Source organism: Papaver somniferum, chromosome 11 (assembly GCF_003573695.1).
Source record: "Papaver somniferum cultivar HN1 chromosome 11, ASM357369v1, whole genome shotgun sequence".
Classification (NCBI taxonomy): Eukaryota; Viridiplantae; Streptophyta; class Magnoliopsida; order Ranunculales; family Papaveraceae; genus Papaver; species Papaver somniferum.
In genome coordinates this window covers 67,608,907-67,634,872 of record NC_039368.1, presented here as the reverse complement: position 1 = coordinate 67,634,872, position 25,966 = coordinate 67,608,907, and the positions used below count along the sequence as shown (strand labels likewise).

The window sequence follows — 25,966 nt, the reverse complement described above, 5'->3', positions numbered from 1 at the left end:
CAACTACATTCCAGTCCGAAGTTAACTTGGAGTAGGCTAGTGACTGTAGCAGCTTAATACAGTGTGGTGTTCAAATCTGGACTAGGTCCCGGGGTTTCCTGCATTTGCGGTTTCCTCGTTAACAAAACTTCTGGTGTCTGTGTTATTTCTTTTCCGCATTATATCTGTTTATATAATTGAAATATCACAGGTTGTGTGTAAGTTCAATCAATTGAGAATCCAACCCTTGGTTGTTGATTATATTGACTGACACTTGAACATTGGTCTTTGGTACCGTTCAAGTTGTTTCACATCATAATCAGGCTCGCGGATTTCTATCTGTTTGATTTGCTGATTACATTGTGAAACAGAGATGCTAACTCTTTGATATATTTCCACTGATTGAGTCTGACTGTCTGGAATTATATTGGAATTGTTCATACAGATTGCTAAGCGAAATATTGGGTGTGGTTGTTAGACCCCCGCTTTTTCAATTGGTATCAGAGCAGGCAAACGCGTTTAAGACCTCATAAGTCTGTGTTTGTAACGATCTGACTATATGGACAGAGGTTCTATCTCTACAAACATACCACCATACTTCGATGGCTCAAATTACTCATGTGTTTATGTTGTTAATGGATATGATCCTCTAATGGTTACAGTAGCGGTGTATCTATTGCAAAGGATATTGGTAGATATGAACCTAATGAGATTCTCGCTGCAAAGCAAAATTCTGACGGTTTAAATGCTATCATACATTCCATTACCACTCTTGGAGATATTTCCACTGATTGAGTCTGACTGTCAAATTGATTCTCTTGGAATTATATTAAAGTTGTCCATACAGATTTCTAAGAGAAATATTGGGTGTGGTTTTTAGACCCATGCTTTTTCAGGATGAAGCTCAATCCTTTACTAATGCAGAGCCGTTAGTTGGGCCTAAGGCCGCCTAAAATTTCCGCTCCCCCGCCTGGCCCATAAAATTGCCAAGATTGTTGGTCGGGTCATGGGCAAGAGTTCCATGTTTTAATGGTGTAGAGATGATCCACATTTCACTACCTAGATCCCTGTAAACTACTCTCCCCATTTAGTTCATACAGCGACCCGACCCGTTTGTCTTTTTTTCTCTTTGTAACCCAAGGAATAAGAATCTCCTTATCCAGTTCCAATAAATAATGATCCAATACTTTTTTTTATTTCGACTACCCCTTAACTGAATATCAGCTACCTTTCTCCGAACATTGTTTAGCCTTTTTACCGTCGAAATTGACGTTGAGTTTGAATTTGAATTAACAAAATTTATGGACTGAGCTGATTTCGCAATAGATATACTATGAGACTGATTTGTCGGTATAAAGGACAGATTATTCAATGTTCCGAACTTTTTTTGCGCCTCTGATATGGTACTTTTTGACAGAATCAGATCATAATCATGATCATGATCATGATTTTCCAAATAAACCATTACCAATTTGATCTTTGGTGCCTGAATAGGCTTAGAAACATATGCATTCTGAATCCACTTTATGGATAACCACTTTCATTTGAAAGAGACATCCTCTGGAATATCTTGAATTTTTTCCTAAACTTTGATCTTAGAACAGTTAAGATTTGAAAAATTAATGAACTCCTCACGAATCTCCAACAACTTGCCACAAGAACCACAAATTACTTCAAAAGATCTAGATTCCCAAAGATGAAACCGGAGGCCTCTAATTCCTATCCAATATTCATGATCAACTAAGTTTGCTTTATTAATAATACAAGAATATTCAGATTTCCATTAACTAACAAAAAACTTTGTCTTCCCCAATGAAAAATTATATAATTTCTTGAATTGAATCCAGATTAACTCTAAAGGAGCATAAAAGAATGCCATCTTATCATGCACATATCGGAGATTCCAAACACATCGGAGATTCATATTCTCTGAACACCTAATTTTATTTCTTAGACAAGATTCAATCTTATTCCAACCTGTATGAGAATTGTGAACTTCCACTGCTAGAGCCCAATGGTAAAAATCATTCGCCTCATGAGAATTTGATAAATGAGGAAAATTGATATTATCTAAATTTAAATGAGTGCTTGGGACTGTGCTGATAGGTAAATCCACTGAAACTGGGTTTACATAAGTTCAAAAGTGGCTCCAAATTAAACCTTCAAAACCATAAGGAATGCAGAGATAGTTCCATGAAGAATAGGGACTAGAGATTTCATCCACCCGTAAATAACTATTAGAAGAATTCCACAACCATTGAACCTGAATTACTATTTCATTTAATCTCTTGGACCGAATATTACCAACTCTGAATTCCTCTTGAAACGCCATCAGGAGAACAGAAGAAAACTATGGTATAGCCAATCTTGAGTCTTTGAGTACTTGTTTTTGAATTTCTCAATCACACTTAATCCAGAGAACGTCCAAATAAAAGAAAATTATTTAGAACGCAGAAGTAGGGGAAATCTGCACCACTTACATTATCGAAAAAAGAAGAAAAAATAAAAGTTACGACCAAAAACCCTATTATCCAATAAATTTAGGCCTCAAGGGGAATGATTCATAGATCCGTCCTTGAACATCGAAATTTTAGATAGCACACTCCTAAACTGAATCAATCATAGAGGATTGAGACGAGCAGGATGCTGGGTTTTTAGAAGAAATCGTCATTTTACCATCAAGGAATCTTTAGAAAATGACCAAGTTGTTGAAAGTATTGCTCTCCATATGCTACCTTGGATGCTACTGTTGTCGAAGCTACCAGAAAATTCAAGTATTTAATGTACACTTCAGTCTCTAAGTTTCCAAATTCTGGTTGAAGAAGAGCAGCGGAAACTAAAACCAGCTGGAAGAATGTGTTGAGCTTGCTCAGAAAGAGGGGTTCCACCTTCTGTCGATGAACTCCGTCGAGGTTGGTAAACTCCGACCAACTTTCTCAATACCAACCCAAGGAACTAGATATTTGTAAGGCTATACCAACTACTAAACCAACAAGCCAAGAGGATATAAGATCCATTTTCACCATTGCTACGACGATAGTTCCAACAAGAACCTTGTCATCAAGGGGATCAAGGTATGATCCTACCACTGAATGAATCCTCATTTTCCTTTCCAATTAACCATCTAACTAGTCAGTGGTTCCAGAGATGGACGATCCCACAAATGCATTTAAATACCGGCCGTTTATAATTATCCATCCAAGAAAAGGGCCAGAAATCAATCTACACATGGATATCATATTCAGCAAAATGACAGAACTTCTTACAAGACCCTCGCGAGTTGTTTTAATTTCAATTACGTACAAGTAAAATACCTTTTTCCGTATGACTGAAATGTTACAAACTTCCTTAGTGACACCGAGATATACCATGTAATTACTTGTTAATACTCGCGATTCTGCAATTCTAGCTTAAGAGAAAGAGAAGGAAAAATAGGAAGCAATGTGCAAACTACATAATAAGGAATGAGAAGATAGATAATTGATGTGGTATATATTAAAAGCTTGGGTGCCTCTATCAATTCCCATTCCTACACATAACCTAAAATTCAGAGAAGAAATCATTGGCTTTTATTTCTTCTCTGCTTGAAACCAATGGCGGCTCTATTAGTGTTCATAGAAATGGAGAGTGTAGATCGAGTTTTATGAAAGATTTTTTGTTGTTGAAGATTATGATATGCTGAGATTAAGAAGGAGATGAAACTGAGACAGGGATGGATTGAAATCAGCTCGAGGGATTAACAGAAAAGGGTTAGGAGAAGAAATTCAAGTTGTTGGTTGTTAAATCCAAGATGTGTTTGATGTGAATATGGGTTCAAAACAATATTAAACAAGAATTTGAAGAAATGACGTTGTCACCTTTAACATCTGGTGTTGCAACGGGGAAGTTAGGGTTTGTAAAAGATGAACTTGCAGTTGAGTATACGACGTCTGAGACGGGAGGAATTAGTGATGTTAAAGAATTAAAGGGTCTTCTTTGAGTCTGAAATTGAAAATGATGAGACTTAATCTGTAATGTTTAATATGAGTATTTGGGGTTTCACTCTGTTAGAGAGTGGTAGTTATTTGTTAGTTAGTGAGTGATTCAACTATTGTAGTTGATAAGTTCTCGGAGTATCATGTGTTTCTTGTGTCGTTCTGTGTGTGCAAACAAACGTTGTTGATAAAGTGTCATGTGTTTCCTGTGACTTCTGTGATGTAAGCGCTCATGTCATTAAGAGTGCAGTGCAAGCATGTGGTAACCAGCACCTGGTAGTTACAGTGTATGGAACCAGTGACCAAACAGTCATCAATCAATTCAGGTTTATACACCTGATCTTTATTAGAGTCTGTAAGAAGAAAGAGAAGAATATTAATGAAATTATGTTTGAGAGATTATCCAACGACATTGTATCTTTCAACATGGTATTAGATACCTAAATTCATCCTCAACTCATCTTCTTATATGTAACTCAATGGCGATCCAACATAAACATATACCTTTAACATTCAAACACCATCCAAACTATCAAACACAAATTTTCTTTGTGGAAATCTCAAATTGTTCCTCTGTTACGAAGTTACGATCTCTTTCGCTTTGTTAATGCAACATTTCAGTGTCAAACTAAATATTACAGGCGTACTTCTATTGATGGAGATGTAATTATAGTTGATCCTGCATTTGTAGATACTGATCCAGATAATGATTTTGTGAAGAATCCAACATATGCTTACTGGATAAATCAAGATCAAGCGCTTCTTTCATGGATGTTCTCTGTTTGTACTGAGGAAATTCATTCTTAGGTTCTTGACTGTACATTCTCTCATGGGTATGAATTCATTTGGAAAACAATTATAATGCTACAACTAAATCAAGATTGATGTAGTTAAAATAAGATCTAGTAACATTGAAGAAAAGTTCTGACTCTATGCTAGTTTACTTCAACAAAGCTGGATCCATCGCATATCAATTATCTCAAATTGGTCGTCCAATTTCTGATGAGGATATTGTTTTCCATATATTACAAGGCTTACCTTCTGAGTTTAATGCTTTCAAAACCTCTATCAGTACACAACAACTGAAAAATGAAAACCTTATTCCATCTTATAAATTGTTGGGATTACTTCTTTATGAGGAGACTCGTATGAATTATGATATGAATGTTGATTTAACTGCTGCTTTTGCTAATGTCTCACAACAACAAATTCAGAATTATTCTTTTCATCGTTTTGGTCAACAATTTCTAGGTTCTACTTCTTCACCAGTTGGTAATTATCCTCCCTATCATGATCAATCTTATCATAACTCTCATGCCTCTAATAATTAGAATCAGAATCCTGTAAGAGGCGGTTTTAACAAATCCAATAGTTTTAAAGGTAATAGAGCTGGTGGTAGATTCAGAGGATGATTACGTGGTGGTAGATATCCTAATGATAATGGTAGATTTGGCAGATCCACGAACTTCAGTAATTTTCATCATTCATCCATGAAATATGATTACTACATTGAGTGCCAAATTTGCAAGAAGCCTGGCCACTTAGCTAATGAATGTATATACAGATATACTACAGGATGATTATTCAACGGCACAATCTTATTATGCATCTGCTGATAATTTTGGTAAAGACCATGAGGATTTCTAGTGTCCTAAACCTGAGGGCATTTGTTGTGTACAATGAAGATGCTTCTATATCTCATTCTGGTTGGGTACCCGATTCTGGAGCAACACATCATCTTACTTCTGACTTATCCAATTTGAATTTTTATTCTGAGTATCAAAGCACAGATCAAGTCAGAGTTGGCAATGGATCAAGTTTGCATATAACTGATATAGGTTTTTCTAATTTTGGTACTGATACTGCAAGATTTACTCTGTCTAATGTACTTCATGTTCCTTCTATTACAAAGAATCTGATATCTGTGCATCAATTTACAAAGGAAAATAATTGTTTCGTTGAATTTTATTCGGATGAATTCTTTGTTAAGGATATGGTTACTCACAAGGTACTGCTCCATGGTCCTGTTAAAGATGGTCTTTATCATTTGGTGTTTATTGCTGCTCAACTTAAGCAAGCCTCTCATTCTAGTATATCTAGAACATCAAGCTAGCACAAGAAACTTGGACATCCTTCTTATCACACTTTAAAGCATATTTTAGCATCCGTGGATGCAGTTATACATGACCATCTATCTACTACTATATGTCATGATTGTCAAGTATCTAAGAGTCATGCTTTGCCTTTTACTTCTGCTTCAAATAATGTGTATGGTCCTTTGGATATCATTCACACAGATGTTTGGGTATCTCCCTTGTGTTCTGTCAATGGCTATAAATACTATGTGTCTTTTATTGACTCTTTTAGCAGATTCACTTGGCTTTATGCATTAGCATATAAATCAGAAGTTCTTCCAACTTTTATCAAGTTCAAAGCACATTTAGAAAACTTTCTCAGTAGAAGAATAAAATTTGTACAATCAGATTGGGGAAGTGAATAGAAAAATGTCTCTTCTTATTTGGACTCTTGTGGAATATGTCATAGAGTATCTTGTCCTCATGCACATGCTCAGAATGGTACAGTTGCGAGAAAACATAGACATATTGTTGAAACCGTATTAGCTCTTCTTTCTCATGCATCCTACCATTATCTTATTGGTCTTATGCATTTGAGACTACAAAGTTTCTCATAAACAGACTTCCAGCTCAGATTTTACAGAAGTTATCTCCTCTTGAATGTTTATTTCATCTTCAACCTGATTATAATTTCTTAAAAACATTTGGATGTGCTTGTTATCCATGTTTGAGACCGTTCAACAGTCACAAATTACAGCCAAGATCTGTGCAATGCATATTTTTGGGTTATAGTTAGCTTCATAAGGGTTACAAATGCCTCAATCCTCATATAAATAAGATTATTATTTCTAAAGATGTTAAATTTGATAAGACTTTGTTTCCATATGCTACTCTATTCAGGAGAGGAACTTCAGATTCAACTACTTTGTCTACAATGTCAGTTGTTCCTTCAAGATCCCGTGTGTCAACATCTGCAGTTGATACATTTCTCCCTGAGTCAACAATTGTTATTGATCCAACTAATGTGTCAACTCCTGTTGTTGACACAATCTCTAATTCTATTGACATACCTCTTCGGGATTTAAGAGCATTTCTTGCTTTGCCCAGTGTTTCACCATCACCTCTAGTAATCACTAATGAGTACTCCATGAAAACAAGAGTCAAAATGGGAATTTTTAAGCCAAAAGTCTTTGCTTCTTAAGTTCAAACAGTTTGTGAAGATATCATTGTGCCAACTTGCTATTCTGAAGAATGTAAAGATCCTAAATGGAGAGTTGTAATGGATGAATAAATTAATGCCTTAATGCAGAATGGTACTTGGGAATTGGTCGTTCTTAATAGCACACAAAATGTTATTGGTTGTAAATGGATCTTCAGTATTAAGAGGAAAGCATATGTAACCATTGAAAGGTATAAAGATAGATTGGTTGCTAAGGGATATAATCAAGTGGAAGATATTAATTATCAAGATACATTTAGTCCACTAGTTAAACCAACTACAGTGCGCATGATTCTGTCTATTTCACTATATAAAGACTGGCAAATCAGACAACTTGATGTTAAGAATGCATTTTTAAATGGAAATTTAAAGGAAACTATTTACATGGTGCAACCTCCTGGATATTCAAATAAATTACTTCCTACTTATGTATGCAAGCTCAAGAAGGATCTTTATGGACTAAAACAAGCACCCATGGCTTGGTTTGAAAGGCTCATCATATTCTTTTGGAATCTGGATTTAAATCCTCCAAAAGTGACACTTCTTTATTTTACAGATTAACTGCTTCTGCTACATTATACACTTTGATCTATGTAGATGACATTTTAGTCACTGGTAGCTGTCAATCTGAAGTGGATCACCTCATTCTTGATATGGGCAATGAGTTTTCCATAAAAGATTTGGGCCCTTTATATTTTTTCTTAGGTATTCAGGAGAAAACTACTTCTCATGGAATTCTTCTTTCTCAAGAACAGTATGTATCTAGTTTTCTATCCAAGAAAAAAATGAGTGTATCTAAGCCTTGCTCTACTCCTTTTGCTGCTTCTTTTTCTGATGATCTCCAGCATTTGAGGATGCTGTCTTATACAGAAGCACAGATGGTGCTCTCCAGTATGCTACTATCACTAGACCAGACATAGTTTTTGCAGTTAATAGTGCCTGTCAACATATGCAAGCTCCATCTGAAGCAAATTGGGAAGTTGTGAAACGCATTCTCAGATACTTACAAGGGACTGTCTCATTTGGATTACATTTTAAGAGATCATCCTCTTTACAACTGCAAGCCTTTTCTGATGCAGATTGGGCTGGTGATCTTATGATAGACGCATTTATGTGTCTATTTTGTTCTCAATATTCTATATTGTTAGACTCGATTAAGTACTTATTGTGTTATTTTGTGTTCTTGTAGGAGATTTAGAGAAATAAGCCCTTGCGGCGAAATGGGATCAAAAAGTGGTGTTTTACACCCCCAAGATAAAGTATTAAAGGAACCCCAGAAATGCACTGGAAACGTCACAGAAATGTCCCGGAGGAACCAAGAAAAATTACTATTTCCACCCAAAAATTACTATTTCAACCCCAATTGCTAAAGGGACACCAGAACTGGATTAGGGGGAGGCCAGTTTTCTTCCCAAATTCAAATTCCAAAATTGGCGGGAATATTTGGTTATTTACTGGCATATTTGCCAATCGATTTTTGAAGGAGTTTCAGGCCGATTCAATGGCTGAAACTCATTGGGTATCTTCTGTTGGGCTAGACAGGAAGGATATGGGTGTTGGATGCGATCAAATTTGGCTGGAAAATCCATCAGATGAAATCAGAGCAGACGCGTGCATGGAAAATATTTCACGGGGTTTTGATGAGTTGGAAGTGTGCTGCTCGTGTTTGGATGGGGCTTGGCTATATTCTGAAGTGTGTTTGAGATAAACAAAGAAAATCTACTCACCATTTACAGCTCCAGACGCGTATAGAGATAATTCAGGGAAGAAAATATTCCGAAATATTTTTCTTCAATGGCCGAGTAAATGAAGATTATTTGGAGTTAATGGAGGAGAATCAATGGTTCAATTACGTAAAACTATGTTCCTAATGTGCTACAGAGAGGTTGTCGAGAGTTGGGAGAAGAGAGGAGAGCGCAGGAAGCAGAAATCACGAGTTGAGTTTCTGCTGCTGCTGCCATTGATGAATTCCAAGAACACGAAGAACGGACTTGCATAGACAGTCGTTCTCCAACAGTTTTTACGACGCAGAGTGGTGGGTCGTAGTTTGGGTCTTGCAACAACATAACATTTGTATGGTTCTTCTTGTAACAGTTGAACAGCGCCTTTCCAACAGTTATTTCTGTTGCAATTTTTCTGCTCAATTGTTTTACTCCCTTTAATCAACTTTTGAGCTTTATACATGTATTTTGAGATTATGATTAATATGAGGAGCTAAACCCCAACATTGGGGCGATGGAGGAAGCCGTGTTTCATCCATGTGGTAATTTAAATTAATTCTTTATTTACTTTTTGCACCAATTTTAATTGAATTAAGATTTTAATTAATTATTTGTGATTTTATTTGATGGAGCATGCTTAGTCTTAGGGATTCTTGATGCGCCATGCTCATAAAATACAAGTAATATTTTATAAAATCTATCTTGGCAAAGAATAGAGTTAATATTCATTTTGTTTTGAATTATAATTGCCTAGAATTAATTTCTGAACCATTTAAGAAATGAATTTGGCCGAATCCTAAGCCCCAGTAACTCTCACCATTGTTAATATTTTATTGTATATATTTATATTTTTTTGTTAAGTCTAAAAAGAATTATCCTTCACAAATCCGAGAGTTTGAACCTTCATTACTACAACCACAGAAAATATTTAATCATTTTGGCGGCGCCGACGCGGATTTGTGCTTAGGTAGAATTTTTAGGTTTTTACTATTTATTTTTTTACTATTATTTGTTCCTTTTTACGTTTCTTTTTGTGTCTTTGATTTACAGGTTCGAAGTGGAATACTAAGGACTTGAGAACAAAAAGCTTAAAGCTAAAAGCTAAAAGAGAAGAAAAAAAAGACATAATTTTTTTTTAGGATTTGTAAATAGGCTTTATTTTTCATAATTTTTGTAATTTTTGGACTTTTTATTTGGACTTTATTCTGTACAATCGGACTTTATTCTTTTTTTAACCCTACGGAAGGGTATTATTAAAAAAAAAAAATTATATAAACTGTGTGCAGGGAAGGACAACGAATACTATATCGTCTCGGCCCCTCGGGTTCGTACACGGCATAGGAGTCGTGGCCCGAGTCGACGACAACGGTTCATCCCCCGTCTGGTACGGGAGGTAAGTCCAATCGAAACACTCGTGAATCCCCTGCAAGCGAGTTACTGTATGCCTTAAGGTGATAATTGTTTGAGGACGAACCGGACTGTCTTTATTTTCCTAGTAAATGGCAAGGCCTGGCCAAAACAAGATAAGGGTTCGGATTTCATCACCGTTCCCTTCTTGCCCGTTTTAGGAAAACAAAACCTAACGCGAACCCAAGCTTTAAAATCTGATTAGAAAGAGACCTATAGGGTATCTAGCTTGTTAGGAAAATTTTTCGAAGGATATTGGTTACCTTTTAAGCAACTTCAAAGTTCATGGTGACTTCTGGGAGTTGAAACAAGCCGCCTTGTAACGCCGGTGAGGCCTTGGGTATCAAAGCTCCATTAAGCTTCCCTCGCCTCAGTTTCATCTCACATTAGCTCGGATTGATCCAGAGGTGTTGCTCAAACTGTAACGAATTCCCCTTCGAGAGATAGAAGCTGGTCTAGAAACAATCTAAGTGGAGCCATCATGCTTTTTGTTTGCTAGAAATATTTAGGTTTGCTTTGGTGGAGTCGAGTCGGCCTTGTTTGTGATTGTATAGAATCCCTCTGTAGTTTATATTTCTTCGGTGATGAATCCTTTTGAGGAGACGCCACCTGCGATGACGTTGCAAGAATATATGTCTAGAAATTCTCGTTATTAAGAGACGTCTTCGGAAATGACTCTTGGTGAATATATGCGTGGGCAGCGATATATGGATACTCCAACTTTTATTGAGGAATCACCTCTAACGATCTATGAGAAATATTATAAACATAGACCATGTAGTTGGGAACAAAGCTTGAGAATTCGTGAATATCAAAAATTATATTGTGATGATGATGATGAGGAGGATGGTGATGATGATTATAATGATATTTCTAGTTCAAATCCAAATAATTTTAATAATTATTTACCTATTCAAAAGGACGGGGATTTGACTAGAAATACCCCCGTTTTAGACGATGATTACGAAACCGATGATGGTTTAGAGGAACCAGTTTATCTTGATAGTATTGTTTTCGAGTCAAACGATTTAGAAACAATAGTCTTAGAAGAACTCGTAGAGATTAGCGGGGATGAACCTGACTTAGAAAAATCAATCGCCCACTTTCAGGAATCTGATAACCTAGAAATTAGGGAGATTATGACCAGTCTACCTAGAGACGCCGAAAACTCTAAGTTTGGGGGTGATTATCATTCTCCATGTTCTTTAACTCTTAAAAATATCCCTCAATTGGGACTTGACATCAATGCCTCACCCATCTTACGAGATTATCTTCGTACTCGTTTTCCCGAACTTAATAATATTCAACACGAGTCTCAACTGTTAGAAACGCATCCTCTGGTTTATGAGGTTAGCTCAGGCAATAATCCCAAGATTGACTTTGTTTTCCCACCAAAAACGTTTCTACCAATTGTGGGAACTTTTGATTTTAAGATGTGTCGGTTATTAAGTTTTGAGACTAAACCTAATCACTTTAGGATATTAGGGTCGAAACATTTTCTTAAGGAAGACCACCTCTTTCATTGTGGTCAGCTGTGTGAGTCAAATCTGATTGACTTAGAGGATCCCCAGTTATTCAGGTTGCTGTTATGTGCTTATAAGTTCTTAGTTGAGTTTTTCCAGACTCTAATACCTGAACCGGATCTTAGCTTTGAGGAAATCCAACCGATGAAAACCTTTTATTTAGACCCTTTTATAGAGCCTGAACCTGAACCACAACTAGATGTAGTTGTCTTAAGCAAGGGTATGTTCGGTATCTTCTTGGTCTGTTGCAGTTTCATCTTCTTGTGGGTAACACTTTTTGATCCAGATGACCCACATTTATTCCGGCTACTACTATATGATTCTACGTGGTGACTAATCCTTGCTTAGTCTGGCTGAAGACTTTAAACTTAGCACTTCTTGGGAGGTAACCCAATATTCATGCGACATGGTAATATCTTTCCTTATATCTTTTGCTTCATTGGTAACAGTTTCTCCTTATTCATGCTTTTAATTTTATCTTTAGAACATCGAGGACAATGTTAGATTTAAGTTTGGGGGTATGGGAGAAACATTTTAGTCGCATTTTTGAAAATTCTAGCGTCACATAGTACCTGGTTAGCTAAGTTTACATATTGTTCCTCACCGAAAAGATAGAAATTGGAATGCTAGAGATAACAACCTATTGAGACATTGGGAAAAAGACATTGAGATCCTTGAAATTCAGGAGAGAACTTGTTCCTTTTAGAGGGTAACCGTGATGGACCTAACCATCCATGATGGAAAGGCAAGTAGGTCAGAAGGAAATGCCAGAAAGACAGAGCAACCTCACAATGTAGTCTTAGTTACTGGATTACGACTCTCTCTCAGTAGAAACTTATCATCATCAACAAGCGGAGTGACATCAAAATTTATGAAAAAGTTGAAGACGTTTAAGGTTTAGAAGCAATAATAGAAAAGAATAATTCAAAAATCAAAGTTGAAGACTTAGTTACAAGAAGTTACAAGAGCAAATGATATAAGTTGTTGAAGTTCATGATACCAAGACATCACAAGTTGTGAAGATCCAAATTCTAAAGTCCTTCTCTCATGACCATGTAAATTTTTGTCTTGTAAAAAAAAAAAATGAAAAATGAAAAAAAAAACAAACATCATTACGTTCTTTTTGTTCAATAAGGCCATAGGGAAGAAGAAATTTATAAGTAAAGCAAGAAATCGAAGAGAAGAGTTAATTGTCAAGGTTCTATGAGGTTCGAGAGTTTATCATCAACAATTGAAGACCGAAGAAGACGTTATTTCTACTGAGCACTGTGAGAGAGTCGAAGAAAGATGCGTTTTGGTTGCTTTGTTAGTATGCTTTCAATCTGGCACAAGATCTTTCTAGCACTGGTTTAACTCATCACACGTAATTAGTCCAGTTGTGTAGCAGATGTCCCTCTCATCTTTATCTCTCTCCTAATCTTATCCAGCTGTAAAGCAGCGGACGCATCTTACAATGTTTATCTAGCTGTGTAGCGGATATCTCTTTATCTAGCAGTCGTGCGGATGTGTCTCCCCTTTTCTTCAGTCAGCTTTAGAGCTGACACCTTTAATTTCTCTGGCATTCTAGTTACTTGGAGATAGGTTGAGAATATGTATGTCCTCATAGCTCTTTGGATACTTGTGACCAATTAGAAGTCATGGTTTTTGTGGGTACACCTCTGTTAAACCCACCCGAGATTAACTCGGTTTTATTTTTTAGTTTTGCTCGAGGACTAGCAAATAATAAGTTTGGGGGTATTTGATAGACGCATTTATGTGTCTATTTTGTTCTCAATATTCTGTATTGTTAGACTCGATTCAGTACTTATTGTGTTATTTTGTGTTCTTGTAGGAAATTTTAAAGAAATAAGCCCTTGCAGCGAAATGGGCTCAAAAAGTGGTGTTTTACACCCCCAAGATAAAGTATTAAAGGAACCCCAGAAATGCACTGGAAACGTCACAGAAATGTCCCGGAGGAACCAAGAAAAATTACTATTTCCACCCAAAAATTATTATTTCAGCCCCAATTGCTAAAGGGACACCAAAACTGGATTAGGGGGAGGCCAGTTTTCTTCCCAAATTCAAATTCCAAAATTGGCGGGAATATTTGGTTATTTACTGACATATTTTCCAATCGATTTTTGAAGGAGTTTCAGGCCGATTCAATGGCTGAAACTCATTGGGTATCTTCTGCTGGGCTAGACAGGAAGGATATGGGTGTTGGATGCGATCAAATTTGGCTGGAAAATCCATCAGATGAAATCAGAGCAGACGCGTGCATGGAAAAAATTTCACGGGGTTTTGATGAGTTGGAAGTGTGCTGCTCGTGTTTGGATGGGGCTTGGCTATATTCTGAAGTGTGTTTGAGATAAACAAAGAAAACATACTCACCATTTACATCTCCAGACGTGTATAGAGATAATTCAGGGAAGAAAATATTCCGAAATATTTTTCTTCAATGGCCGAGTAAATGAAGATTATTTGGAGTTAATGGAGGAGATTCAATGGTTCAATTACGTATAAATATGTTCCTAATGTGCTACAGAGAGGTTGTCGAGAGTTGGGAGAAGAGAGGAGAGCGCAGGAAGCAGAAATCACGAGTTGAGTTTCTGCTGCTGCTGCCATTGAATGAATTCCAAGAACACGAAGAACGGACTTGCATAGACAGTCATTCTCCAACAGTGTTTACGACGCAGAGTGGTGGGTCGTAGTTTGGGTCTTGCAACAGCATAACATTTGTATGGTTCTTCTTGTAACAGTTGAACAGCGCCTTTGCAACAGTTATTTCTGTTGCAATTTTTCTACTCAATTGTTTTACTCCCTTTAATCAACTTTTGAGCTTTATACATGTATTTTGAGATTATGATTAATATGAGGAGCTAAACCCCAACACTGGGGCGATGGAGGAAGCCGTGTTTCATCCATGTGGTAATTTAAATTAATTCTTTATTTACTTTTTGCACCAATTTTAATTGAGTTAAGATTTTAATTAATTATTTGTGATTTTATTTGATGGAGCATGTTTAGTCTTAGGGATTCTTGATGCGCCATGCTCATAAAATACAAGTAATATTTTATAAAATCTATCTTGGCAAAGAATAGAGTTAATATTCATTTTGTTTTGAATTATAATTGCCTAGAATTAATTTCTGAACCATTTAAGAAATGAATTTGGCCGAATCCTAAGCCCTAGTAACTCTCACCATTGTTAATATTTTATTGTATATATTTATATTTTTTTTTATTAAGTCTAAAAAAATTATCCTTCACAAATCCGAGAGTTTGAACCTTCATTACTACAACCACAGAAAATATTTAATCATCTTACTGAAAGGAGATCCACAAGTGGTATGGCTATATTTATAGGTACAAGTTTTATATCCAGGTACTCTAGGAAGAAAAAAACAGTTTCCGGATCTAGTATATAAGCAGAATATAGAGCTTTAGAAGATGTTACTTCAGAGTTGATTTGGGTGCAGTCTCTTCTATCTGAGCAGCAATTTCCATCTCCCAGAACCCCTGTTTTGTGGTGTGACAATATGAGTGCAATTTACTTAACTGCAAATCCAATTTTTCATAACAGGATGAAGCACATTGAGATAGCTTTTCACTTTGTCAGAGATCTAGTTGCTGCTAAATGCTTGGAGGTACGGTTTCTCTCTACTAAGGAAAAAATTGATGATATTCTTACAAAGGGATTATCAATTACCAGATTCTATCATCTACGTCTCAAGATCAGTGTCTCTAAACCTCCATAGACCCTTCTCTTGCGCGGGGTGGGGGTGGGAGCGTGTGTATGTGTGTGTGTTAGAGAATTGTAGTTATTTATTAGTTAGCGGGTGGGTCAACTATTGTAGTTGATACAGTGTTCAGAGTATCATGTGTTTCCTGTGTCGTTCTGTGTGTGTCAACAATCGTTGTTGATACAGTGTCATGTGTTTCCTGTGACTTATGTGATGTAAGCGCTTATGCCATTAAGCGTGCAGTGCAAGCATGTGGTAACCGACACCTGGTAGTTAGAGTGTACAGAACCAGTTGATCGCTGCGTCAAAAGTAAAATACACTTTCTTACTACTCAAAATATATAATATAGCTAGGGAAAGAAAGGATCGTTCCCACAGAGAGGACTACGTTGTCAATATGTTTCGTTTCTTATATCAAACAATGAGAGGATTTTCTGATTTATGTAAACTAAATTAAAATAAAAGCAAACAAACAAAAGTAAACAAATTAAATAAAGTATGTGAAAGATATTGGTCAAGGATTTCATCATCATTCACAACTATGTTCTTGTCTTAATAACTAGAATTGATATTTAATCTCGTCTTATCAAAATCCCTAAGATACCTTGATCGCAAGAATATCCCACTAATTCCCTCTTGTCATCAATAAACACATTAAAAGATGCGAATATGAATTCCACCTAAGAGAACAACCTAACGTGTAAAAGCACTAATCAAGTTTAATTCCTAGATGCATTGAGTTTTGTAAAATCAGGCTAATCAAAGCAATCGAACGTGTAAAAGCACTAATCCGATTTAATAAAGTTTATGACTCACTTGTGACTACTAGGATGTATCACTACAAGCAATATTCACAATTATGCTACTTGTATTCAAGGATTTTCACTTTTACGTATAATAAACCCTAAACTAGCATTAGATGTGATTACGAGATCTACCAATTTGAAACTTGACAAAACTAACAATCAATCATACATGGCGATATTTCTAGTAAATCATAATCGATAAAATTGAGACAAAACTAATTTATTGAACAATAAACATGCTTTGTAAAAGCCAACTAATCCATAACCTATAATAAGATTAACAATTCATGTTAATGGAGTTCATAACAAGGAGAAAAAGAAGAGTTTCCATGTCTAAACCCTAGAACAAAAAGTAGCAGAAGAGATAATAATAACAAATATCCCCTTTCTGGTCCTTTCCGTTCTCTTTTTTATAACTCTCTATTGAGAACATAACTTAATCTTCCGATTTCTAAACCTAGGCAGTGTAGCTGATAGACGCATTTATGTGTCTATTTTTGCCTCAATGTTCCATATTGTTGGTACTCGTTTTCGTACTTATTATGGCGTTTGTGTGTTTGTAGGTATTTTTTTGGAAATAAATATTGTTGGAAAATTCGGCTCGAAAAGTTGCTCGGAGTACCCACGGAGGACTTTTGCTATACGGACCTCCACTTTTTCTAAAGGGAACCCACGTCTATATGTAGCCCATTTGTCTATAACACCCATTTGCTGAAGCCACCCCAAGATCGGATAGGGGGCAACCCTTCTTCTTCATTTCAAATTTCATTTTTGGAGATTTTGGATGGGTTAAAGGTAGACTGAATCACTGAAACTTCATGGGTGGACGCGATATAACTATATCACGTTGGTATGGGTTTTATTTTGGACAAAATTTGGCAGAATCGTCGCATGGAGAAAAACAGAGCTTCTTGAAGTTTTCACGGGTTTAGTTGAATTGTAGAGAGTTTCTCACGTGTTGGAGAGAGTCTATCCTGTTATGGAACATGATATGAATGAGATAGAATGTGTAATACATCTCTAGGTGCATGGAAACAACAAAACAGGAAAGAAAATCTCCCCGAAAATAATTTTTATCACCCGAGTAATGAGAGAATATTTGAGAGTTCAATGCGATATTTGGAGGTTCTGTTGGGTATATATAGGGTGTTGGGGACTCATAGAGAGGGGAGGAGAGAGTTCGGGGGAGTTTGGGAGAGTTTAGAGTAACAACAGAGGAGATTGATCGTGTTGCAGAGAAAACTTTTCTGCTGCTGCTACGAAGAACACGAAGAATAAAAGACCACCAGAGGCAGTCGTTTATCAACAGTGACAACGACAGCCACACGAGGGTCGCAGAGATACAACAACATCAGTTTTTCTTTATCGTTCTTTGTAACAGTGTTTTGCAAACACCCGATTTTCATTATTTTCTCTTCATTTCATCTTTGTAAATAAATTTTGAGCATGAATCAATACTTTGAGCAAGTTTATACAATGATGAGCTAAACCCATCCTCTGGGGCGACGGAGGAAGCTATTTCGCCAATAAAATGTGGTAATCTCTATTTTATTTAAATTATGCAATTATTATATGATTATTTGCCTTGATAAATAAATAGAAAAAATGGTCTTTGTTAAACAATTGTTATTTCAATTGATGGAGCATGCTAGCCTAGGGTTTTGATGTCCCATACTTTCGATTTACAATTGTTATTTCTAAAAAAATCAACTTTTGCAATATTTAGAATCAATTTGAATGAAGGATTTGCATAATTATAATTAGAGAATATAAATCACTTTGATATTGGTAATTAGTGGAATCCATAGCCCCAGTCTTCTCCATAATTCTCACAACACTTTTTATTCGAGTTTGTTATATTTTTTTTATTTATAAAAATTAAGTCTAAGAAAATCTTCCTTCACAAGTATCAACGAACCTTTTTACTACAACAACTTCGAAACCCCATCAGTAGCCCAAAAACAATAGCAGATCCAGTCCAAGCCCATTAACTTGACATACTCGATATGCTTGTCAGTTTCACTGAACTGACAAGCCAATTCAGTCCATTCCGGTAAAACCAGGACCACGACTAACTAAATCAATCGTCAACCCCATCTGCACCAACCAACACCGTGACTTGACCGCAGCTACACATTTCTTCACCACTTCCCTGTAATGCCATCCTAACATACATATACTTGCAATTTAGACATTCATATGCTTTACCTGCAATTGCGCATCAAGCTCAGCATCAAGCCACCAAAACTGCACCATTTCCTGCATTCTGCAGCTCAAAACCCATTCAGTCTGAGCTCTCAAATCGACACTTTCTGCAGTGCATCCATTCCCAGAATCCACATCTTCTTCGCAATCCACCTGCTAACTCAGCTGCCACTAACTTGACTTATAGCTGCAACAACTTTCTGCAATTCTGCCATGACACTTCCAAATGAGCAACAACAACATCTTCTACCAATTTCTGCCGTCCCATTACCAGCTACACTTCCCATTCTGTTATTTCAATCCACCCGTAGCTTCAGCTCAAGAATGAGCTCATCTCAATTCACCTCCAGGACCACCAACTGCTCCTGCTCTTCCACCTGATTCTACAGTTGAGATCCCTCTCATTACCTCCAGTTAATCGCATAAAGCTTCCAACTTTTGCAGAAATAACTCCTTTTCCTTCTCTTAACTGCAATTCTATCACAGCCCTTGCCAACTTCACTCTGCCACAGCTACATGCCTGCAACTGCTCCAGTTTCGTTCACTCCTCCATAACTCAATAGCATAATCTCCACTGCAAACCAGCTTCAACTCAAATACCTGTTGTACCAGCCCTGTATCCTAGACATACATCTGTTGCACAGCACCACCACAACTCACATCATCATCTTCTTTTCATCTCCACACAACAGCGAACACCAGTATCAGTCCCTTGTAACATAACAACTCCAATTGCAGACCACCAGTCATGACACAACCATCCACAACAGTCATCGGCAGCATCAACCAATTACAGTCCCATTGTTTCTAAGCAGAAAACTCATTCAAAATTCTAACCAAAACCAATACTGAGTTTTACCCATTTTGCCAATCCTTGCAAATGCAGCTGCAAGTCACTTCCTTCGGCACAAATCACAGTACAAAACCGTCCCCGCAATATTTTAATTCACAAGCAAACCACATTTGCATCCATATGAATCTCTTAGCGTCTCGCTGCCAAATACTGGCAGCAGCTTCTTGTTCTTCTCGGATTAAGCCTCTCCAAACTCCGGTGACTCAAGTGTTTCCTCAAGCACAAAATGTACATCTGGAGAACTGACTAGGGCTACGTACTGGTTGCATATTCGACTACACAGATCAATCTTCCCTATAATCTCAGACCTGCAATCCACCTTTCATTCACTGCCAACCTCAAATCAAAGCAACAGCTTCAGGCCAACCAATACTACCACCTGATGCTTAGAACAACGGCAACAACCACGACACAACACCAAGGCTGTGTTCACTGTATCTCAGCTTCAATACCCCTGCAAAACACCAACAACATTACCATTGCTTTAACCACCAGCAAGATTGCACTGCATCACTCTTTAGGCCTTCACTTCTCTTCTTATTTTTAGCACTGCAATAATTATAACTTACTACAACCTCCACCAACGCCTGCGTTCTAGCCAACATCAAACCCAGAACATCAAAACCATTTCAACTCCAATACTGCAACTTATCTTCTCAGTTCAATCTAACCATGTTCAGTTCAATAGCTACAGCTTCATGAATCATCCCCAGACTTCTTCTCGATCTGTTCTCAGCCACCAGATTCACTATCACCACACAACTCTGTCTAATTCAAGTTCTGGAAAGCAGACTCAAGTGCCAGTTGCAACCACCATTAATCCTTTCTTCTGAATTGTACCCATCTTCTCAGATTCCTTCTACTTTGATTGTTCAGCACAGACCCATCATAATTTCAAACATGAAACCATTCATTCACCATATTCCATTGCAGAATCGTTCAACAATCCTTCACAGAAATCACCAAAACCCATTTTCCAGCAGCATTGGTCTCAAACCTTAGATGCAGCAACAGAGAGGAGATTCATCACAAATATTAACAACATCTCCATCTTCCGGTTCTAACTCGATTTCTTCCATCTCAAATCATCAATTCCACTCTCTGTTGATCTCTCTTTTCTGAATTCCATGGTCGCCATCTCAGTGCATCTCTTTCTCAATTTTCAGACAAATAAATAAATGAGAAGAGAAACTCACATTTTTAGGTTTTGTGTAGGAATATAAATGTACACAGTCACCCCAACTTTGGATAGGGGCAAACAAGTTCTTATATGGCTTGTCGGTTTCATAGAACTGAATCCATATTCTCTTCCTTTCTCAACTGTCAGTTGTGGAGAACCGAAAGTTCATTCTTCACCTCCTTTGCTGCATAATCTTAGCTGGCTCCAAGTATCACTCGCCTATGAAATCACATTTTTTCTCTTTACGCTCCAAATGGACGTTTTCTCCTTCTTTTGCTCCAAATGACTCCATTGCGCCTAATAACTCAAAAATAAACATAAGATACATAATTTACAAGAAAACTCGCAAAGAAAGAATAAACAATAGATAAATATCAAGGTGTTTTAGACACCTATCACCAGTGACCAAACGGTCATCAATCAATTCAGGTTTACATACCTGATCTTTGTTAGAGTTTGTAAGAAGAAAGAGAAGAAGATTAATGAAATTATGTTTGATAGACTGTCTAACGACATTGTATCTTTCAACACACTCGATCTGAGTTTGCTGGTGTTGATGATTACTGAGAATTCAAGAAGGTGTTGTTGGTTGATGATTGAATGGGTTTTAAAGAATCTGGTGATGAGATACAAGCAATTGGTGGTGGAATTGAGATGAGTTTTTGTCAAATTTGCAGCTGACTCTAGTTGGACATATTACATAGAAGCCATGGTTTGAGATGAATGACTTTGGAGCTGTTGGCTTGAGGAAGTTGGTGGTGAACTTAAGTTCTGATGTTGTTGATTTGTATTGGTAGAAGATAAGGCTTGTGTCTGTGCTGTTTTGAAAAGAGGTTTTACTTTAGATGTTTTTTTTTGCTAAGTCCAATAGTTTATTAAGCAAACAAACGTAATTACAAGAGGAGACTCTAAAGCCCCCACCCTCATAAACCAAAGGGGTTTTAAAAAATAACAAAATAAAATAACCCAAAAGGCTATTAACTAAAATCAATGATAAAATAAAAAAACAAAGAAAAGAAGACTCTATTTGCTCTTAGCACTCCCTCTCATTTTTCCTTTCTTCTTGGTCTTGGAAAAATAGCATCCATAACGCCTGTAACTTCAATACCTGAGACTTTAATACCATCCAAAAATTCTTCTTCTTCCTCCTCGTCAGAAGTAGAAGTAGAATTACCCGGAACTAGTTTAATTGGAGTTAGAGCTTGTTGATTATTAGCATTTACATTCTTAGTCTTATTAAGCCCAAGAAATTTACCGTTTTTAGCCTTAAAAGCCAGACTATTATTAACTATATCCGGAGAAGTCTCCAAATCAGCCAAAAGTGCTTTGGCTTGGAAAGAAACTTCTCTTTGCTCCTTCAAAATTCTATCACGCTCCTCTTGAACTTGCGCGTCTAGATTTGACATTCTATCTATTAGCTCCTTTTTTTCCTTGAAATAATCTTTTCTATAGGCTGGATTTCGAATAAAATTAACACGCACATCATCATTCTGAATCCTTGTTATTCTTGTTTTTATTATCATCCACAAGCGTACCCCATTCTTTTAAGCTCTTAACTTCAGCTGCCATAGTTGCTGCATCCAAAAAAGTATTACTTTGCTTATCTTCATCTTCTAAATTTTCAGTTTCACTTTGTATAACTTCCTCAACATCATCTCTAAAACCCAATTCTAAGCTTAGATAATCATATTTGTTTTGGTAAACAAAATCAGAGGAACTTAGCAACTCATCAGTTAAAGGAGTAAAAGAAAATTTGGTATCTAAGTTCTTACCTTTAACTTGTGTCAAATCATCTATTGAATTAATTCCCACGGACTTGCCAGCAGTTTTGTACTCTGCCAAACTAGGGTTCAGCTTGACCACGGACTCCACTGGCCTGGTCAGTGACTTGTCCAAAACAAGTGTATGAACGTTATCAACCAAAGTACTATTTATCTTGGACATGGAAACTTTAGAATTAGAATTTTGCACGTTTCCTGCCATAATAGATTTCACGGATTTTCCTTCCAAATTCACAGAGTTTTGCTTGGACACGGTTGCTGTTCCTTCCTTGGTCACAGAATTTTTATCCAGATTAGAATTTAAGTTGTGCACGGTCTTGTTTTCAGCTTTTGTAAGCTCTTTCTCCAACAGTTCGGAACTTGCTTGAGTTGTAGCATTAACATCTCTACTTGAAACTGAAGCGATTTTTTTTTCATGTTTTGCATTAGTCGCATGGGGATTTTCCCCAACTGAACCCTGAATAGCTACAGCGTTAATACTTTCCACGCCTTTGTCTTTTGGTTGCCACTTCTCAATGGTTTTTTTAACACTTTTTTGGTGATTAACTACCGAATTCTTCTTGCCCTTCCTCCTACAATCAGCATCTTCATGGCCAACAATTTTGCAGTGGGCACAAAATTTTGGATATTTCTGAAGTTCTACAAACTGATCAAAAGACCTACCTCCCACTGTTATATGAATACATTCTGGTACTTTGTTTGCAAAATCTATATCAACCAAAATCGCTGCAAAAGAACCATATTCATGGTTCAACGTTCGTTTATCCACCATTATAGGTTTGCCTAGGTTTTTTCCAAGCGAAAGCAATATTTTTTCTGTCAACTCCACGTATAAACCAGGGAAGTTTACCCATACAGATGCATGAGAAGAATTTTGTTTATCTGGATCAAACCATAGAAACCAATTTTGAAGCCTAAGCTCCTGTTGATTAACCTTCCAAGTCTCTCCATCCCGGACCTTGATCATATCCTCTTCAGTTGTAAACTTGATAATAAAAAAACCATTGCTCATAGGAGTGAACTTGACTTTTCCCGGACCTAACTTCCATTGATCTTCTAATGATGTCTTGAAGGCAGTAAAAACATGATCTTTAAAAACCAATCTTCCAATAAGGCTGTACTTCCAAGCCGCACACCCTTCATGGAATAAATCTAACGGTATTTCCATGGTTGGTTTATCATCTAAAAAAATAGGGTTTGTAAAAGAAGCAATATCAATATTGGAAACATTCAACGAGTTTTTACCTCTAACCATGTCTGCAAAAGATGTAGACATAAGAGATGTGTTGTTAGACCCTGTAGCATGATTTTCTCCCATTGTTGACCATCCAAAGATGATCAAACAATGGAGAAAACGTGGAAAAACTAAGAAACCCTAAAAAAAACCAAGCAAAAATCGCCAGAGCACTTTTAGGAGAGAGAAAAAAATAACTATAAAAATTCAATCTATAAAGAACATCAAGAGGAAGAACATTCAGCGAGTTTTTACTTTAGATAGATTTGATTGTGCTGCTCAACTTGAAATGGAGAAGAACATCAAGAGGAAGATAGAGCTGGTGGTTCTGTAATGGGTGTATGCAGGGAAAAACATGGAATATTGGTGGTTATGTAGCTACTTGTAACAACAGAAGAAACTACAGGGAAGATGAGCATTGCAGGTTTTGAGCTGAGAATGAGAAGAACATGCTAGTGGTGTTTCTGTGATGATGAATTGATATGAAATTTAGGTTTCGCTGTGATGATTGAAGGCTGAATTCGATAGGGTATACTCAACTTTGTGTTATTAGAAGATTTGAGACACGGAAGTATGTGGTGCAATGACTGGTGCCGGTGAATGTTACAAGTAAGGAGGTTGAACTCATTATGGAGATGTTGTTGTACTTCAGTGGCTGTTCGGGATTATGTTGAAGGTAACATGAGGTAGTTTGCTACTTATGATGAACTATGGTGATTGTTCTGGAGGACGGTTTGCAATTAGCAAGGCTTGTTTGCATCTGAAGTGAAGTGCATGGATGGATGAAGTTTTTCTGATGGAAAGTGCACAATGGGTAGAGCTCTTGAACAGAGATGGAGGAGCTGAAATTATATGATGTTGAAAAGATTGGTTATGGTTGGAGGTTGAAGCTGCAGGAACAAATTTATATGGGTTGTTATGATTGCAGTTATAGAGAGGCTTTGGACAGTGACTTGAGCCAGTGGTGAAATTATCGTTGACAATGATGCAGCTATAATTGGGAGTGTTGCAATAGAATTGCAGGAAGATGCACTACTATGGCGTTAAACTGATTCTGGCTTGCACAACAGAGCTTAGGCCGTGCAATGGACTAGGCCTGAAAAACTCAGACCTTGACCCACTTAACTCAGACCCTGACTCAACCAGTTGACCTGATCGAGTTGACTCAGTTGACTCGATGACCTGACTCAGTTGACCGGTTTGACAGGTGACCGAATTGACTTTCCCGGTCACCTAAGATGTTTTGACGGTTAGTTTTCTAGGACAACTCCGACCATTTTCTGGACTTCCGATGATACGTTTTGGGAAGAGTTTCTACATGGGTTTGGTGGGCTACTTTGAGATGGACTTTTGAGGACTTAACCTAGTTTCGGAAAGAAGAATAGCTATAAAAGAGAAAGTTTTCTACATCATATGAGATGACGTATTCTACCACTAAGATTTTGGAGAGAGCCGAAGATACTTCTAGGGTTTTCTTTGGTTATTTTTCATCTTCTTTATTTCATTTATTATGTTAATGAACTCCATAGCTACGAGTAGCTAAATACTATTTTTTGGTTAAGGGTTTAAGTTGATTTTTCAAACATGGTATTTATTCAATGAATTAGTTTTGTCTCAATAATTTGTCGTTTACGATTCATTGCTTATATTGTTATATGATTTTGAATGTTTGTTTCGTTGAGTCCGGAATAATTAGATTTTGGATACATTTCTAAAGCTAGTTTAAGGTTTTCAATACGCAAAAGTTGTTAAATTCTGATTATGAGTAGCATAGTGTGGTTATCACTTGTAGTGATACATCTTTATAACCACATATGGATCATAACCTATGTTAAATTGTCTACACGTTGTATGTCAATTACATTGTTTAGTCTTATTTCATGGTACTTAGTGCTCTTAAGGAGTTCAACTTAATTGTTCTTTTACACTTTAGGCTATTCTCTAGGTAGAATTCGCAACTGCATCTTTTAATGTGTTTGTGATGAAATCGGGAAATTAACGGGATATTCTTGCGATCAAGATATCCTAGGACTATTGGTAAATGAGAGATTAAATTACCAATTCTAATTATTGGCCAAAATACATGTTTATGAATGGTACAATCCCTTGACCAATATCTTCATCTCATTGATTCCTTCCAACTATTTAATTCACTTTCAATTTAGTTTTTATTGCTTGATAAAATTCAAAATCCACCCTTGGTTAAAAATCGAATACCAACAATAGCCTCCCGTGGAACGAACTCTTTCTTATCATATGCTTAATCTATATTAGACACTAGTGAGGA

General features: G+C 36.8%; 1 pseudogene; it reads right to left on the bottom strand.

Moving 5' to 3' along the window:
• Positions 1-2,657: 2,657 nt before the first annotated feature.
• LOC113324510 lies at positions 2,658-3,350 on the bottom strand (annotated as a pseudogene).
• Positions 3,351-25,966: the final 22,616 nt, after the last annotated feature.